This window comes from Larus michahellis, chromosome 2, assembly GCF_964199755.1.
Source record: "Larus michahellis chromosome 2, bLarMic1.1, whole genome shotgun sequence".
NCBI lineage: Eukaryota > Metazoa > Chordata > Aves > Charadriiformes > Laridae > Larus > Larus michahellis.
Genome location: NC_133897.1, coordinates 14,698,199 through 14,714,569, shown reverse-complemented (window position 1 = coordinate 14,714,569; position 16,371 = coordinate 14,698,199).

The window sequence follows — 16,371 nt, the reverse complement described above, 5'->3', positions numbered from 1 at the left end:
ATGGAGGAATGAATATTTTTCAAATTGAATACATGAAAGCACAGCTTTCATGAAGGCAGTTTTCCCGTCCTGACACTTAATGCAAACACAGTGACCCACATACATTCAGAATGGGACTGACAAAAATTACGTTAACCGCTTGATTTAAAATCAACAGCTGACTTCAAAAGAAAAGAAGTGTCACAAATATTTTTTTGTAATAAGGGAGTATTGCCATATTCTCTCATTAATATGGTAAATAGTCATATTGTGCACATTTTAACACATGACTACTTTGAAGTCTGGCTTCAAAGTAGGCAAGTAGAGCTACATGCTTTTGCTCTAAACTTCAGAGCAGGGAGCATCCTGCACTTCTGTCTCTTCATCTACTGGTCTCCCGAGCTATCACTCTTTCAAAAGCAAAATATCCCTCACCACTAATTCACAGAATGCTGAAATGTTTATTATTACTAAAAAAATGTGAAAACGAATGAATGTTCCATTATGAATAAATACAGACAGATGGAAGAGATACTAATAATAGATCCCCCTACAACAGACCTTTTTCATTAAGATAATTCCATGTGACTATAACAGGAGCCGGTCAAATGTTAGATTTAGAGATACATGGGATGTTTTGGTATTTTTAAAAGCTTTCAGTCTGAGTTGGTATGTGAATGGTAAAATCCTGACATTTTCTACAGAAAAGGAATTCAAAGAAGTTTTTGCTTAAGAACAGTTTGATTTCTTTCTCTCTTTCATGGTCCACCTTTCCCTCCTTCAGAAAGCAAAAGCCCCTGAAAAGATGGAAGAGTTGGTCTGAGAAACCTGGGGCCAGAAACAGCCCTGAGAGCCTCCCAGAGCTCAAGTCACCATCTAACAGCGGCTGGAACAGCAGTAGCCCTGGGAGATTTGTGGTGAGATCCAAAGTGAACCCCTGCTGTGTCACCAGCCCTGCTCAGACCCCACAGGGGTGTCCTGGTACAAGCTTGCCCTCCAGGCTCCCTGCTCCAGGAGCGCAGCCTGGGAAGGAGACAGTCCCCAGCCCTGTGGCTTATGCCTGTTAAGTCAGGTCCCCGGAAAGGAGGGGCCTCTTGGCTAAAGGAAATCTGCTTGGCAGGCCTGATTTGGAAATGTAAGCTTATGATGTCCCAACAGTCTGCCAGGACAGCAGGCAGGGTTATACTGGAAACCAGCTGGCATTTTGGTGGGAAATGATCAAAACCATAGTATCAATGTAAAACAATATGTGGGTTTGTCCCCATTTTGCCCTAATATTTGTGTTGCTGCACATGTAGTATATGTCCGTAATATATTATGCCCCTAATGTACTCCTGGTATTCCTGACCAGCTATAAGTATAATAACAAGTTTCACGTATGTCGTTAGTATACACTGCTTATGACCGATGCATTAGCCTAAATCTCTTTTTTTTTTTTTTGCTTCCAGTAGCTTTAATTCTTCCTTCCTTCCCTTCGTTTGTGCCATGTATCTAACTGGTGTCCCTTTAGCATTTTTGCCTGGGACTGAGTGGGCTCAGTATTTATTTGAGTACTGTTGATCTGCTGATAATGCCAATGTCAGTGTGCTAAGCTGGAACATGCAGCTCTACCAGAAAACTCCACCCTATGAATCATTAGTAGGACCTGCTGTAGTTTGCCCCTGAGGATGACAAGCATTCATGTGTGCTGTGTGAATCATCTCCTTGCTATGACGCCTGCCACTGACAGCCCTATCAGGTTATTTAATAGAGTTACCAGAGTCCTCTGTGGTGTTATTATTATTATTATAATTACCATTATTATTTTTATTGTTGTTATTACTGTTGTTATTCTTCTTATTATTATTCCATATGAGAAATGCACACAGGTTTGAGGCCAGTTATTCATGCCACATCTCTCCACTTATCAGGAAATATAAGGAGGAAAGCAAGATTAGAAATCCTCATCTCACTGTATTGGGGGTCACAAACTTATACGACAGAACTCAATGGAACTATTTGTGCCTGGAAACCTGGACTTGTCTCTCTCCCTCAAAAAGATGCAATTATGTACCTCTCTTAGTGTGCTATTTGTTTAACAGGCAATGATCATAAAAGTACTGAACTCCAGTTTAGCCGCTTGAAAAGCTGGCATCAAGAATGGAGCTGAGAGGTATCTGATGAGATCAGTACTTCAGGCCTCTCATCTCATTTATTTTTGTCTCCAAAAGCTACTTAATGCAGCATTTATTTGTGAAAGAAGAAAAAGGGGCACCTAAAATGATTGTACTCATTTGTGCTTTAAGGGATTGATTTGCTTGAGATTTATGCATCGGAATGTTGTATATTAAAAAGCACTCTGATGTTTTATACAACAAGGAAATACCATTGTATGAATACATAAATAGCTCTTTTCAGCTTACACTACATGAAGGCAGTGCACAGAGTATGCCATGAGGTTTTATTTTGCTTTGAAGCTATCTTTAGTGCCGTGCTAACAGCCAGAAGATTGAACAGCTGGCCACACCCTGCACCTTCACATTAAACAGATTAAACAGTGCTCATCTTAGCTCTCAGCCTGCGCCAAAATGTGGCATACCCCAATAATGCAGGCCTGTTGCGTCCTTGTGGAAGAAGTAACGCTGTTGAATGCCTCTGCCTCAGCTGCATTAACGTGCACGGGAAAACAAAATGGAGAAGACAGATAAAGTATGTGACAGCAGAAAACAGATAAGAAAAATGAGAATTGTCTAGCTGAAAATGGGACAGTTGGCACGTATGAAGGTAGAGATGGAGAGCATTGTTACAGAAGTGCAGTGCAGTAATGAAAACACCAGTTAGTCACATAGAGAAAATTCAATGGTTTTGATCATGCTGAGTTTGCGCACCACAAGATTTCAGTAAAAAGGCTATAAGCTATTTCTTCAGTGTTTGACCCAGTCATTATAGTTTTTTCCTGCTGGTTCTGCAAGAATAGTGCTGAGGAAGTGGCACAGCTAAAGAAAAGCCATACCTCAGGGATGGCATATTCTGTTAAGAAAATAACTAATTCTTCTTCTTTTTTTTTTTTTTTTTTCATTTGAAACCTGCTAATTTTCTGAGGCTGTGAGCAAAAGTCTCCCTCCTGTCGTCCAGCTTTCTTTAAATTTGAAAAGGTGTAGAGTACAACAGAGCCTTTAGTTACGGTACTTCAATTACAGCAGTAAGTTTGCAGAAGAGGATTAGACTGACCGCTGTAAAAGATGTATTTCTGATTACTGTAAGCATATGAAGTAAGTGTAAATGCTAAGAACATGTTTGGGCCTAAGGAAAACTGCGAGGTGATGAGTAGCACTGCCTCAGCTCCCCTTGTAGCTACTTGTTGATTAAGGTGGTCATACGAGGATGCCCATTTGAAGGGAAATGCTAAGCTAGCCAAGTCTGTTCAAGTAAGCCAACTCCACCCTCTTTTTGTTTTACAGGAAGGGTGAAGAGAGGAAGAAGGCTAAAAACGTGAGCACAGGTTGCTGTCAAACTAGAGCAATTCCTTGTGCTGTTGTAAGGCTCTAGAGGGTTAACCTAAATAGTTTGGGGTTTGATTCAAATCTAATTGGCTTCACGACTTGGAAGGAAATCACTTCTGTTTCAGAGGACTGCAGTGAGCAGAAAATGGCTGCAACGTACCCTGAGAAGAGAGCGAATAATGAAAACATTTCTGATAGCAAACTCCATAGCACCTGTGAGCCCCAGCAGCGCTGTCACTCTTCCTGATGGCTGCAGTGTGAGGAACCGGGCTGTTATTTCACATCCCTGCAGCTTCCTTGTCCAAATCAACCTGTCAAACAAAGAAAACAAATCCCCTCCAATTAACTCGGAATGAATGTTTTAATTCCACAGGAAGAGCTGGATCTTCTGTTCATACAGATTGGGATGTGGGATGCTTGGTGGAGGGGGTACAAAAACAGCAGAAAGGGCACATCTACCAAGTTAGACATTTGTAGGAGGACCTTGCCCTTTCCATCTCCACAAGTTAGCTTTCCTTCCTTTAACTGAATGTACATTTCACACATTACAGCTGCAAAGAGGAAACTTTAAAACATTGCAAGAGATATTAAGCTTACTGTGTAGCATAAGAAGACAGCATGCTGTGTCAATTAAGGCCACCTGCTTAATATATGAAGCTCTAAGGGCCCTTCTTATCCTGTGTAATGTAAAAATATATTTAATAAGGAATCTGTAATATTGGCATAGACTTGGTTTGGAGCGCAGAGGAAGATAACAAAACACAGAAATGTTTCGTTGTAATTCAATATGTATTATTTAAGAAAACCATGTGGGTTTAGAGTAAATCATAAAATACTGAAGCAACATGGGCTAATGGTACTGACATGATATTAATGTGAGGTAACTCATTTTTTCAGTGTGCATAGACAGCTACAAGCGTGCAGGGCACTTTTTAAGTGTCTCCGTTGAGAGAACCAAGGCACCAAATATATCAGGTTTAAAATAAGCAAAAGGCAATACTTTTTCCACACACGATTAAACTGAGGAATTTATTTCTGCATGAATTTTTGATGTCAAAAGTTTACATAGGTTGGAAAATCAATCACATATTGTCAGGAAAAAAAACCCAAAAGGGCGGAGCATATTAGGTGCAATTATACCATCTGTGGTTCAGCTGGTTGCAAAGAATGGAAAATGCTATGGGAGTGTTCTGTTCTCCTTCCTCAAGTGTCTGCTAATGGCCACTACCAGACACAAGACAGGTGGTTAGCCGGACCTTCTCAGCTGTGTATGATATTCATCAGCCAAAATCAAATTTATGCTGTATACAAGGAGCAGATGGCTTTTATCCTGATGGGGCTGAGCGGCAGAATTTAGTTCTTGAAGTTTTTAAAATTTCTATAAGTAACATAATGGTATTAGGAATAGAAATATAAACATATAATTCACTGAATTTTAATCAAACATAGCCTTGAACAAGCAGATTTAATGAAGGATATGCCTCTGTGCTTTCTTCACCACTTGTCATTCAGTATTTTAATCCCAAAGGAAGTTAATCTGTGCATGGAAGGTTCCGATAAATCACACATGGAGGAGTAGCAAAGAAATTTTTATTGACATTAGATTATTATTGCATTGGGCATGAGGGAAACTCTTCCCTTTTGAGGGGAAAGGTTTACTTTCTATGTTTACATTAAATTACAGTACCTACTCCTGCTATGAAAGACATTGGAGAACATTAAAGTGAATTAGAGTCCTCAACCAGTGAGGCAAGAACTGCCTTGAGTTCAGAGTAGAAACTGAAGGAGGCTATGCCTCGCAAATCTGAGATGCAAAGAGTTTTGAATTGTCAATTTCTAAGCATTTTTTAACTTTTTGTCGTTTTGAATTTCCTTCAATTCCCAAAGCCCACACATGTGGCTTGTTACATCTGGAACAAGTTCCTGGAAAACAGCTTGCTGGATAACATGGAGGAGCTGGTTATTTGAGATAGAACCATGTGAAGAGAGACAAAAGAATATTTTTTACAAACTTTATTCAGCGCAGTGTTAGGTCACAGTGGCTCTGGCTTGAGTTCACTACAAACTCACATTTTTCCATATGATGTCACCTAAAGGATTCTACATGGAGCACAGCCTACACAAATTGTAAATGTCATTGCACAAGCTTTCTGATGCCTTGATTTGCAGAAAACTTACTCATCGAGAAAACACTTCCCTCTTGGAACAGTTAATAGCTCACCTTTCTTCCAGATCCTGTGACAAAAGAAGTCTCACATTTGAGCAAGCTGGAGATTGCTTGCAGTGTAACTGAAACAGGCACTGACTGAATTACAACTGACATCCAAAACAGACAGGGAATTAGAAGGTGACGATGATGATGGTGATTTAGAGAATGGTGATGATGACTAGAGTGGCTTCAGATAAATGGGTATTTTGAGCCTAGGGTGTTCTTTGAGTCTATTTCGTATGAATTAGGCTTGTGGCTCACAGACTGGGCAAAACATTCTCAAGATAGATGCAAGTGTGATAATGTTACACTAGAAAATTAGGAGCAAATGTTAAAGTAAATTAAAAACCTGTACAGCTTTTTAAATTTATTTTTAATGCGATGTTATTTGTCCCAGTACCACCTTCTTTTTCCTTTTGCTGACCTGTGGAACATTTTTTAGCCAACAAGGTTATACTTGAGATGGAAACAGATGCTATGGTAAGAAGCTATGTTATTTGCACGTCAGAGAACTGATTACCTTACAGATGTCAAGAGTTTTTAGTATAGTCTCCTGCTCTTTTGCTTTCTAGCAGAAAATTAACAGTGTTCATATTTCAGATGTTGATTTCGAATCTCACAGTAAAGCAGTCTGATTATTATTCAAAGATATATTTTATCGCATTTTCTCTTAATTTAGCAATTGGATCAGCTCACATGCAAGTGCATATCAGTAGCCATCATGAAAGATAAGAAACAGAAAAACAAGCAGACTCTTTAGTACAGTAATGTTTGGGAATAGACTTTTGATTTACTGAGCAATCTAAGCTGGGGCTTGGTGTTTTTTCTGAATGACAAATATACTAAAGAGCTTTTATCTCGCATGTTACTTTTACACTATGCTTCAACTTAAAGATAGCAGGCGTTTTCATGAATCCAAACAACTTAGAACAATGTAATTTAAAATAAGGTGAAAATACCATATAGTTGTTTGTTTGACTTTCAGGTGTTATTTGCATGATCTCAGTTTACCTTTTACAGTGTTCTCTTTGTTAGTCCACCATATCAATAGAATCTCTTCCTGGATTCCTGACAGATGAGCCAAGACTGCAGGACAATGAAGACTATCGTAAAACTTACAGTGATGATGTCTCATTTATCAGTTTAGCTAAAGATTTAGTATATCAGCAAAAACTTTCTTTCCATTTAAGAGTTTTCTGTGATGATTCCAAAGACTTTTATTATGCAAATTTATTCACTGCTATATGGTATGTGGGATCGTCTCCATCACAGCCGTGAGAAATGCAAATTCTGGAAAGAAAAATACAATGAAAATTAAAACATTTTACCACTGTTCTGACTTGCATTGCTGACTGTGACAGCATCTCCTGGCGTATCAACTGCCATTCAATCCTCCCCATGCACCTATGACAAATAAGTCCTCCAGCAAGAGTTACAGTATGAGAGAAACTATAGAGAAAAGAAAGAAGGAGGATGACTTGTGTGGAAGAAGATAGATTCTATATCAGTAAATTGCAGTAGGCAAAGTGAATTATTTTCCTTCTAAAATTAAAATAAATCAGACTGAATGATTAACGTGTCCTTTTAAAACTCAGATATTAGACAACAGGTTTTGTACTAACATTAGGCTATGACTCAAAACCATGAATATAAGAAATGAGCAATGAAAAAGGAACTCATTCAACTTGGCCAAAAATTGCTGTAAAAAGACCCCAGAGATTTACTAAACATTTTTAGGGTTTTAAATAATTTATAGTAACTCCTATTACAGGTATAGATACGGCAAAAAAATCTGAGTTTGAAATAATGCTGTAGAATGAGAAATTTTATACACTATAGTGTTTGCAACACATTTTCCAGTACTAATCAAGTGATTATATGTTATACGGCTGTCACAGTTAGTTTTAGCTAGCTTAAGTCCATACCAAGCAGGAGTTACTACGACATGGATATTTGTAAAGTGGTCTGTCATCTTCTGTAAAAACAGTAGAAAAACACACATCAGACACGAAAAGTCCCATTGCTCTCTAAAGGACACTGCAAAAAAAGTAATTTTGATTATCGAGTTTGACACTAGGTGACAGTTTGTTTTCCATAAACATTTGAGTTACTTTTATTACCAAAAATCACAGGAAACGCTCAGTGAGTATGCATGCAAGTATGAAGTATCTAACACACACAAATGTGTCTAACTTATCTTATAGCTTTTGTATAAAAACTTTTCCAGAGTTGCAGAGGTCAAACATCTCCTTACTTACATGCAAGCAGAATTCCAGTTCTAAAACTCTCTCTTCTTTCAACTTAAGAATTAATACATATATTTCTGCCTCTAAACAAGAGCACTAATAATCTATTAAAGTAAAACCCTAAACTTTCACTCTGTCAGTGAATATCTGGTTTTCAATCTGTCAGTGAATATCTGGTTTAATACTCTCTGATCACTTCTAAGAAACTGAAATCTAGTTGGTTTTGCACACAGTTCTGTTGTCTTAAATGTGCCATACGACAGCACATTGCTTGACAGACAGAACTGAGAGGACTACCCCTCCTGGTACACAGACTTTTATTTCCCCACCTGTTAAAATTTCTATTATACTTAAAAAGAGATAAGTCTCACTTTAGGCTTGTTTTTTCTTTCTAAATGTAGCGTGAGTCTGGAGAACCCCTAATAAAATCTTGTTTCTGGTTCTGTTCCTAGCAATGTAATATGTTAACATTTAGTAGGCACTGAGGTATCGATCACCTGCCTGAAGAAAAGGCTCAAAGTTCATTGCATTTGCAATGGTTCTTCTTTGATCCCTGACACTGAGGAGAAGATGGAGCAGGTTTCAACTGCCGGGAATGACTGCAAAATACACTGCATTTCATACCTTTCTGCACTCAACCTGGCAATCTTTCGTCTGTAAGACTTTAAGTTTCAAAATACCATTTTAGAGGAAAGAGTAATGAAGGCAATTCTAAAACAGTATTTACTAACTTGGAAAGTTCAAACGTGTTTTAGAATCTTGCTTTCTTTCTGGAGTATAACTGTTTGGAAAAGATTAATGTGATAACTATGGTATGCTTCCAGTACTTTTTGGCAGGAAAGGATAGAAGCTGGTAAATTTTCACATTTCTGCTTTTAAAAGAGAAAAAAAAAATGCTATCAAATCTCAAATTTTCAGATCAGTCTACATGTGTCAATCATTATCAGCTTATAATTTTGGATGAAATTCACTTTCTCCAAATTCAGGCCACTTAGTAGGTCTCTAGAGATCTCTGTCTATCTCCATAGGCTATATGGGAAATGTGTCTCTAAATGCCTAAAATAAATGAGAGTAGGTTATATACTTGTCTGTCTTTTTCGGAGCCCTTTCAGAGGAGTCCCATTAAAGGACTCAAGTGTATGTACTATAAGAAATACTGTTAATCAGCTCTTTTGTCATTTCTCTCACACTCTCTCCTCTATTTTTGAGATATACTAATTCAGTTCAGGGCAGCTTGAATTATAAAACACCATGCCTGTTACATTAAAACCTCCACCTTGCTTTAATTTTGGTTACACCCCTTTATCCTCTCTAGAGAATCAAACTCACTGATTAATATTGCTTAAATCAAGTTTTTCACAGCTTTCTCATAGAATCAAGAAATGTTCATCACTAATCAATTACCTGGTTACTCAGGGTACCCCAGTGGAGGCAGTCACTGAAAAGAGACTATTTACAGGTTTGGAGTTTGCTGGTGAGGTTAGTGATCCTGAAAGGTAACGTCACGGCTTTTGTATGATGATTCCAAACCACTAGGGAAAGGTGGAATCAACTCTCTATGCCATATTATTTAAAGGGCTCATGGAGCCATCTCCTATCACCCTGTGGATAACAGAGGCATGTGCCTGTTTACTGAGTATGTTTGAAAAGGAGTAAGCCCATAGATAATATGTTTTGACAAAATTTCCTTTAGATATCATAAGAAAAATCACAATCAAGTACTCAGAAACCATTACAGCATTAACAATTTTAGATTTGAATGGCCTTATTTATGTTTCCCACAGGGAGAAAATGTCCACTTGTGTCTGATGTGCCATTTACTAAGAATTATCCACCATCTGGAATATTAGGACTTACTCCAAAATCCTTTGAAGTCTATGGAAGGATTTGCATCAATGGCAGGGGACTTGTATCAGGCAGGCAGCTACTGCTCTGAATTCTGAAAGCTGACTACACTAAATTCTAATCCTTCAAGATTTAGAGGTGTGGATATTTTGAAGGGGTTTGAACAGAAAACTTTGTGATTGGAATTGCCAGGATTCCAATACTGCCACTGTACATACCTGGATTCTTCAGCAGGGTATAGTCCTGTTTTCTTTATGTTTTTGAAAGCCACTTTTCCAGGAAGCAATGCAAAGAGGGGGAAAAAAAAAAAGAAAAAAAAAAGATCAGATATCTCCTTTTTGTCTTATTTAATACATAAAACCAAAACTTCTACTTAAAGCCAGAATGTGTTTGGAAAGGTTATGTATTCTTCAATCGTACTTGGATGATTTGTGAATCAGGTCTAGGGAATCTCATTTTACAGTTCAGATGTGAAGTCCTGAATCATAATGACATGTCAAAATTTAAAGAGAAGATGATTTTCATTAATCAAATTCTACTATTCATAAAAGTAATAAATGAGAACACAGTGTGTAAAACACTGAATTTATCATTTGACAGTGTTGTTTCTACCAGCCCTAACATTTTCTTCCACCATTAATTAGCATTTCTCAATCATTCTTCGTCATGCCAGGTCAACATTTGATCATATGTAAAGTTGCAGTTGTAGTGAAGTTTGATATCCATGCTTATTTTATCCACTTCTTTGCCTAAAGGAAGGGAATTTTGACTTCTTCCACTCTTTCATAAAAAGAAACTGAAATTAAACTAAGCCTAATTATGAGATGAAACAATCTTTCTAATAGGAACTTACCAACAAATTTATTTTCTTTGTAAATTGGCTTATCTGGCTCTTTGCATATAAAAACTAAGAAAACAATCTTTAAAAAGTAATATAAACAGAATATTTGGTGATTAAATATGAAATGGTGTTCAGGAAAAAATAAGGCTATGTAATTTTGTTCCAAAAATAAAAATGTATTTGACCAAAATTGTACTTGAATATCAGTGATTTCCTACTAAGCTGAAAATAAGTTATAATGTCACCTGAATAACAATATAAACGCAATGAGGTTTTTTGAGGAAGTACTGTCCTCATCGCCACTGTTTTTGGTGTTGTCGTACACTTTAAAAAGCCCTTCATTTTGTTCAAATTCTTTGTGATTATCGGTGGTAATTATGAGGTTATTATTTTGCCATGTAAATCTGGGGAAATGCTGATTTTCTGGTGACTGCTTATAGTTACAATGTTTGAGAAAAAACAAGCATGTGCTGTTTTCTTATTCTTTCTTATATCATTCACTACCTTTGATTACGCTTCATTCTTTCATATTTCACTCATCCAAAAGGGGTAGAAGCAGTCTTTTAGTGAGTGGTAGTAGAATAGCTGATACAGAACTTGATTTATAAATCTTAATTAACAAAGAATTAAAGAAAGAAAATATAATTGATGCCAATCAACATGGGTTCAGGAAAATGAATCACGTCAAAGTAACTTAATATCTTTTCTGATGAGATTAAATATTTGGCTGATAAAGATAATAGTGTTCATGTAGTATGATTAGACTTCTGATTTCACATCACATGCCCTTCTGATTAAAGAACTTGAACAATATGCTATCAACACATTAAATGGATTAAAACCTGTTAATTAAGAGATGTCTATATCAAATTGCAAATGACTAATCATCAGTGAGTGGCTGTTTCTGAAAAATTCTTACAGAATTTGATTCTTCATCCCATGCTATTTTGTCAATGATACAGAAAACATAAAAAGATCTCCAGCAAATTCTGCAAATGGCAGAAAGCTGTAAGAGTGTTAAGTGAACGTTGAGATACGTTACCCATCTAATGATGCTAGGCACCACCAGAGAAAAAACCTGAGTTTTAATATTGACAAAATCGTGCATCTAGAAAAAATAACAATATCTGATGGAAGAGTCCTGAAGATGCAGCTGCTCTGAAAAGGACTCAAGTTTTGTGATAGAAAATTGTCATCATCCATATAAAGAAAAACTCCTAGTTTTTGAAATATGTTTTCCAGATAAGAAAAGCCTAGTTAAATGCTCACACTCCTGAACTGTGCCCAAAAATTATTTGGAAGTGGTCCAATTGGTATAGATCAAAAACATGCAGAGAGGTGTCTGATGGAGTTGAGAGAGTGATCAATCATCTGCTGAGATTGCCAGACTCAATGTGATGGCTAAAAGGGCTGGGCTTCTTACACATGAAAATGGGAGAATACTAATACTTGAATACTAGAATAATAAAGTAGTACTTTATGACTGATGGTAATGTTAGTGATTCAGGAACAGTATGACTGGAATTGGTACACATTCTTCAAGAAAGGTGTTGGTAGATAGGAAAGGCTTCAGAGAAAATCCACAGTAATGATTAAAGGACTTAAAAAAAATATAAAGGTATGTGAAAAGGTTAAATTATTTTATCTTAGCAAAAGAAGGTTGAGTGACTTGTTCACAGACTCAGAAAATATATATATATATATATATGGAACAAAGTGCTGACAGCAGAGTGTTGTTCAGTTAATGAACAAGTGGATAATGATCCAATTAGGGGAAGCTGAAACTAGACAAATTCAAGTAACACAAAGGTGCATATGTGTGTGTGTGTGTGTATATATATATATATATTAAATGAAGAGTTTAAAGCAACTTTCAGAGCATAGTAATTGATTTTCTCTCTATGGCAATCACTTAGAAATTCCAGATCAAATAGTTTTCTCAATCATATAGCTTCTTTCTGCACTAGTTTCCTAGCATGGACATAGCTGTAATGTCTTCTGAAACACTACAAAGCCTCGTAGTTTAGATGATTTGCACTAGTGTCTTTAATAAGCACTAGATTTTCCTGCTGTGTTTTAATCACCATACACTTCAGCATTTGAGTCAGAAGACAGAGACCATAGCATGCTCTGCACCACAATGGTTAGTGAGGGATCTCAGCAGAGAGGTATTACTAAGGGTAATGCCATTTTTATAGTAGTGTGGAATTTATTTTTTTTTAGTAGACTGTAAAAAAATCTTTACAATTTACATCTCCCACTAGAAAAAAAGAATCCTAAAATCTTGTCACCATTACTCTGTGTACACAGAAAAAAAATGCTCTGATTTATGGCTGAAGTTTCCAGGGGCTAATGCGATACAAACAATAATCTCTTAGTTTTGACTAATGTGCTTTTCTAGAAGTATTTGCCCAGATACTACCTAATTCTAATTTTATGTAATAAGCAATAAGTAGAAATGAGAGAAATTTTAAGAATAAATATTATAAATGAATGTGCTTATGCAGTATAAGAGAGCATAGAAGGTCTTCACAAAGTAAAATGAAATTCAGTGACCAAATTACTTTAAAGTTTGATGTTTGTATATATTCCAATTATGAAAGTCCATGCAAGGGAACAGAGATTCAGAAAGCTATGTATGTCTGAAGTAAAATGTTCAGACCTTCTAAAGGTTGAGCTCCCTGAGTTCCAGTTTCTAAAATAATTTTAAATATTTAGCACAAATACAACACAAATATTCATACTCTAATGTGGAAAAAAGTTAAGATTAAAAAAATCTGTAACCAATGAAATTAGGACTAGGGTAAACAATGTAATCAGCTTGGAGCACACACTAAAAGCAAGTAAAAATGTTAAAAAACTTGCCTACCACCCTGACAGCTGATCAAGAGAACCGATCATGCATACAATCCATGGCAAAATCTGGATCTGGCAAAATACACACTAGGAAAACAGGCTTTGTATGCAAGACACAAAGGATGAAAGGAAAATCCTGAATTATAAGGGCAATATTTTAAGACCTAACTTGGCTGGAATGGTAAAGAAGTGGCAGATAGGAGTAAGTAAAATGTTCAGGAAAATTTGAATGTGAAAATACATACTTAGTTTCTCTGGTGGAAATGGTAGGTGTTAACGATGGTGAGATGCAGCAGTCAGATGAGACAGGCAATTCCAGTCCTTCATGCTGACAATACTGCCATATAAAGGTGGAACAGGGGCAGAGTTTAACAACTTTCCCATCTTTGCTATTCACATAAGTGTTTTAATATTTTGGTTTTGTTGCCGGTATGATATGTGGGGTCCATGTGTTCAATGTCCACACTCTTTCTTTCAGTGACATCTAAATAATTTGTAGCTGTGAAGTGTTCCCAGGTCACAGCTCTGGGTATCTGTCCCAGCTGGGTCTTGACTTTATATCGGGGTCAGTTTTCAGTGTCTGGATTGAAATCTCCTTGGATTACAGTTTGCAGAGTCAGAAAGCCCAGGACATAAACTGCATGAAGCAATGGTTGCTCTAACAGGTTCCTCAACTGGACGGTCAGAGTCATACTAGTAAGTTCTCTTAGCCTCCAGAACTGAGAAATCTCCTGCAAACTGTTTATTGATCACTTGTAACGTCTTCTGAACCACTACAAAGCCTTGTAGTTTGGATGATTTGCACTAGAGTCTTTAATAAACACTAGATTTTCCTGCTGTGTTTTAATCACCATACACTTCAGCATTTGAGTCAGAAGACAGGGGCCCATGCAAAGTCCTGAGCAGGGAGGGCCCGGGGATTGTTTGGCAGAGCACTAATTGGGCAGACTGACAGCACAGCACGGATGCTCCTTACAGTCAAACAGTGCAGACAGCTGAGGTCCAGCACCCAGGACTGGTCGCAGCCTGTGTTTGTTTAATGCACAAGTGGAGATGTAGTTTCAGGGGACCAGGACCCTAGGACACTCCACTGTTTAACTTAAAGAACAGTCTAAATGTAGTAGAAAAATGCTCGTGGAAATGTAAGAACAAATTCATATCCAAACTACTTCAGAAGCTTGCAATTCTCACTCAAGGAGCAGTGAAGGCATTAATTAGGAAAAGGAGCTTGTCGTTTCACTCCAGTGCACGTTAGCTTTGTCTATCTAATATTCCTAATGGATGTGTCTGTGTAAAGGCCCACAGATGGCTCCAGCAATGAGGAGGAGGAAAAGGAAAACACATAATCTCTAAATGTCAGAGAAGAATAAAAGCCATCTAAATAAACCAAACGAGATGCTGACAATTGACACTACCTGCAGCAGGAAGCTAAACACCTACCTTTGCAGTAAGATTATAATGTGGGTTGGGTTTTTTTTGTTGTTGTTATTATTGTTTATCACCACAAGAAGAGAGCTTTGCCAAGAAAGAAAGAGAGAAAGATCACTGTGAAGAGTGCCAAGCTACACAAAATGAATTCCAGGCTTTTAGTGACCAGAGCGCTTGACTGTTGGCAGAGCATATAAGAGTAACTATTTGTGTAATTTAGGACTGGATGTTCTCAGAAAAGTGCAATTTATGGGCTTCATTGAGGCACAGCCTACGAGTCATGATAAGAAGTATATGTGGTTAACAACCTCCATTGTTCCTTTACCGAACAGCATTTAGTAAGTGGTCATTGCATGTTTTTCCACCTCTTTATACCTTATTCAGTAAGATTGAGTCAACCTGAAGAGAGACACAGTAGAAAAAAACAATAATTTGCCTTTGTTATGCCAGTAGAGGCCAGTAGAGCAGGGGATTTGATGGAATCTTGCATCCCATAACAATTGTGGAGGGTGTACAATTCAGGATTCAGTAGAATGTCACAATAGGACTCAAAATCTGGAAGGGACATTCAGAGGTGTTTCAGATATTTGCTCTGCATTCTTCTCATGGCATTGCAGGAGCACACTCTGTTTCACCACATCATCATCAGATGTGAAATGACTTAACATACTGCTAGTGACTGCAAGTGACGCATCCGTAATACTGTCTGCATGTGAAACATTTGCAGAGACTGTGCATTCGATATTCACTTTGGGAGTATTTTCTTATTTGTTCTTCTTAAGCCACAAAGAGATCTTCAAATAATTGGTTACTTAGCTGCTTCCAGTTATCTAAATGGTTTTGTTTTATTGCCTTGAGTGCCAAGCAATTAGTATTAGAGATGTGAAAAAATATTTTATTTCCTAAATTGCAAATGGATTATATAAAATTCTGGTAAAAACAAACAGCTTCTGATAAATCTTCATTTGCAGTCACTTAGGAAAAAGAAAAAAACCCAAAAGCCTTGTCTACTCATTGCTCCTGGGACGATGAACAGTCTTACAGGAACTACACGATTTTCAGTGCTCTTGCAGAAGAACGGAACATATTGAAACACCAGGAAAACCTGACAAACACACCAGTCAGTGGAATTATACATACCTGAGCAGGAGATGCACAATTCTGAATTCTTAAAAGCAGCTAAACTAAATTATGCTTAAATTTTGACAGTAGATGCCATATATCTACATTGGAAATTAACGTGGCCCAAACACCACTGTATCCTTGCACTTTCTAAGTCCTTGAAGTGATGAATGCAATGCAAAAGCACCGTCCAGTACAGTGTGGGATTGCTAAAGGCATGTAGGCATCAAGAGTCCAAAGCAGCATAGACGTGACAATATTTATGTCTGAATACTGTTTTCAAAATGTTGAAGCTCTTCACTGCATCTTGGGAAGCCCAATGTCTTTGAAAACCTATTTCTGAGCTGCTCTGGGCCTCACTTC